Source organism: Triticum urartu, unplaced genomic scaffold, assembly GCF_056163025.1.
Source record: "Triticum urartu cultivar PI428250 unplaced genomic scaffold, HENAU_Tu73 scaffold2, whole genome shotgun sequence".
NCBI classification, from domain to species: Eukaryota; Viridiplantae; Streptophyta; class Magnoliopsida; order Poales; family Poaceae; genus Triticum; species Triticum urartu.
In genome coordinates, this window is record NW_028260368.1 from 17,073,285 (window position 1) to 17,077,104 (window position 3,820).

At 32.4% G+C, this 3,820-nt stretch overlaps 2 non-coding genes across 2 annotated transcripts; both read left to right on the top strand.

Moving 5' to 3' along the window:
* Positions 1 to 1,716: 1,716 nt before the first annotated feature.
* Positions 1,717 to 1,790, top strand: TRNAP-UGG (transfer RNA proline (anticodon UGG)). The gene has a single exon. It is a non-coding gene; the product is annotated as a tRNA-Pro (tRNA).
* A 139-nt stretch (positions 1,791 to 1,929) lies between these two features.
* On the top strand, positions 1,930 to 2,003 carry TRNAW-CCA (transfer RNA tryptophan (anticodon CCA)). The gene has a single exon. It is a non-coding gene; the product is annotated as a tRNA-Trp (tRNA).
* The last annotated feature ends 1,817 nt before the right edge of the window (positions 2,004 to 3,820 follow it).

Consider the following 3,820-nt stretch of genomic DNA (forward strand, 5'->3'; position numbering starts at 1 on the left):
TAAGAAAGATAAAATACGAGCCTGTTTTATAGCAAGAGTAATTAATCGTTGTTGTTTCAAGGTTAATCTATTTATTCGTCTCGATAATATTTTTCCTTGTTCACTAATAAATCTATTAATTAAACTCATGTTTCTATAATCAATTCGATCTCCCGGGCCAATCCGGGGACGCCTACGAAAAGGTTGTTTAGATTTACGAAAAGGTTGCTTGAATTTACGAAAAGTTTGCTTGGATTTACGAAAGGGTTGCTTGGATTTATTAAAAGTTTGCTTGGATTTACTAAAGGGTTGCTTAGATTTAAGAAAAGGTTGTTTAGATGTATACATGATTTATTCCTTATTTAAAATTTGAAAATTTGAAAATTCACTTCTTTATTTTATTAATTTAGGATCCAGAAGAAGTAGTTTTTCTTTGATCCATATCTTATTTGATTCATATTATAGTATATGAATACCCTCTATACATATGAAATAATATCTACCGGAAATCAGATGAGTTGATTTGTATTTTGTATTCTATACTATGTTTTCTTTATATATTAAATATGAAGTTCTTACTCTTTCTGTTGTTTGGAAAGATCAAACACACGATGTTCCTATTTCTTTATTTCGTGATGAGTCGTATGCTTGCGACAATAACGACAAAATTTTTTGAATTCTAATTGTCCGGGTGTATTGTGGCGATTCTTTTGAGTACTATATCTAGAAATCCCCGTCGATTCCTCATTGGCACCTTTTCGAACACAACTGATGCATTCCAAAATAACTCTGATTCTAACATCTTTTCCCTTGGCCATGAACCTCCTTTTCTTTTTGGATTGACTTAACTTAATTCTTCTACTTATTCTTTTATTCTTCTATTTTGAATCCGAAGAAGAAGAATAAAATTCATTAGAATAATTTTTTTTTATTCTTTAATTAAGTAATAAAAAATAGAGAAATAATTAAAGAATACAATCCTTGTCGAATTAGCAAAGATTTTGGTTCGAAATCCTTTCATTTAATTAGCCAGCCCCGCCTTTTCTATGCTCTGATTTCTGAGGCCTTATTTAGCTTGGGTACCCCTTTAAATTGAATTTCTATTTTCAAAAATGGGGTTTACCAAATTTTTAATGACTCTGAGGTTCAACCCAATCCATCTTTTCTTTCTTTTTCCTTCCGATACTAAAAAAAGATTGAAAAGGATCAAATTTTGTCATATCACGAAGAAATCTATCCCTCCCATAGCAATAACTAGAATTAAAAAAAAGGGAATGACAAAGCATCTGGGAATAAACGATTAATTTCTATCAATAAACCTGCTAAAGCACCAAACCATAGAGTACTTAGCACGGGTGCTACAGAGAGATATGTTTTTATATCCCGCATTGAAAATCCTCCTTCCTTGTTGGAATACATATATGATCATAAACTCTTGCCCAAGATTGTTATGCTATATATAAAATGAACCATATCGACGAAATTTTCCTATCCCTAAAAAAGAAAAAGATGACCCCTTCTTCCTATATATTACCAAGGAAAAGTAATCCTTCTTTTATAGGCGAAATTATATTGGATTTTATATGTATATAATTCCTTAATTATATGAGACCAAAAAGAAGAAATGACACGAGGGTTCTATATATAGATAGAGAAAGAAAGAAGAAGAAAATTATGATGTGGAAAAGAAGACAGGAATTGTGTACAATGGCATTGTACAACAATTTAATTTGGAAAAGGGATGTAGCGCAGCTTGGTAGCGCGTTTGTTTTGGGTACAAAATGTCACAGGTTCAAATCCTGTCATCCCTACCTATTACTTCTTTCTTCTTTATAGGCAGTAGCGACGAGATCAATTAAAGTAAAGTGGGTATAACTTGAATTTGTGGAGACTATACGTACGTGAGATACATTAGGAATAGAAAAAGATTTTCTTTTTGAATGAATGAAAGCGCTCTTAGTTCAGTTCGGTAGAACGCGGGTCTCCAAAACCCGATGTCGTAGGTTCAAATCCTACAGAGCGTGATTCCATCTATTTTATGTCGAAGCAGAGTAAAATAACTTAACAAAATTGAATTGTAACTCCAATTTCAATTTGACCTCCTCTCTGGTCTGGAGGAGGTCAATCAAAAAAAAAAAATGACTCAATCAAAGATCCAACTGATCCCCACGCCTGTATTGCAAATACGCAGTCACGAATAATCCCGCTAAAGTAATAGGAATTAGGCCTAAGACGATTCCAAATAGAAAAACTTCAATCATTTCGATTTGTTCGAGGGGATAAAAAAAGAGGTACGATCTATCCCTAAATAGTACTCTAAATTATCCACGAATCTCAATGACCAAGAAAAGAATTCCTAATTAGTCTGGAAAAGAGTCGTAGAATGCCAGGAATCCCAAAGAAAGATTTTTCTTTTCTGAATTATAATTATTCAGTCAATTCAAATAAGGCGTATCTTGTTCAAGCCAATAAATAGAGCTGGGGTTATAGTTAAAGCAGCCAGTAGAAAACCAAAATAACTAGTTAAAGTAAGCATGAAAGAGTTAAATTCCATTTATTTTTTTTTACTACACTACATATGTTGGTAAAGCATTTACCTAAGTTATGGAAAATTCATAATTCATCAGTTATTTTAGATAATACTAAAAAACAAGATAGAGTAAGATACAGAAGTGTAAAAGAAAGTGGATTCATCAGATGATACATGAGTCCCTAATTCCGAATCAAGAGATTTGTTGTGGAATTTGTCAATTGAGTAAAGTAATAATATTAAGAACTAGATCATCTAACCCCATTGAATGAAAAAAAGAAATTCAATTTTCAGGGAAATTTTTGAATAAGAGATAAATAAACAATTGAATTTGAAAAAAAAAAACTTCTTTCTATTTTGGATAATTTCTTTTTCAATAGGACCCTCTTTTTGGAGTGAACGATCGAATATTCCCCTATTCCTTCTTATTTTAACTGATTGTATTCCATATGGAATAAGAGGAGAACAAAAGCATTCCACGACCTGCCAAGGGGCTGTTAAAAAAAAAAAAAAAAGAAAGCTCTTCCTTGAATTTACTTTATTTTTATTCCTTTTTCGAACTCCAACCAAAGTAGATTCGAAGACGAGTCACTTCAATTATCCTTTTAAGTTCTATTCTATCTTCTGTCTTTCCCTATTTCATCTCGTAAAGTTCCGCGCTCGCAGTTTGGTCAAGAAAGTTAGACCTAATCCAACAAACAATACAAGGATGAATTACGAATTATGAAAGGATAGATTTCACATATACTTGTCCTTGTATTGTGTCAGTATGAGAATATCCTTCCTAAATTATTTATCCAAACCTATTGATCATTAACTTAGATTTTCCCAAGATTTTGGCTGCTATTCCGAATTACTCTATTATTCCGAAGCCAATGAAAAGTAAGTAGAACCTACAAAAATGGGGTTTTCTATTGATGCCTTGAATAACATATAGCTTACCTATAGACAAAAAAAAAATAAAAAAGTAATTATGTTTCGGAACCAGGCAAAACCAGATTGCTGTGCCATAGGAAGGATAGCTATACTAATTCGGTATACTCAAAATACACCTTTGGTACAAAATTGACAATCTCACAAGGATGAAATATCAGTAATTTTCTATTTACTGGTCGATCCCATCTTTTACGGAATCAATTCCTTTTTTGAATGTACAAAAATTTTGGGAGTTCAGCATGTCTGGAAGCACGGGAGAACGTTCTTTTGCTGATATTATTACCAGTATTCGATACTGGGTTATTCATAGCATTACTATACCTTCCCTATTCATTGCGGGTTGGTTATTTGTCAGTACGGGTTTAGCTTATGACG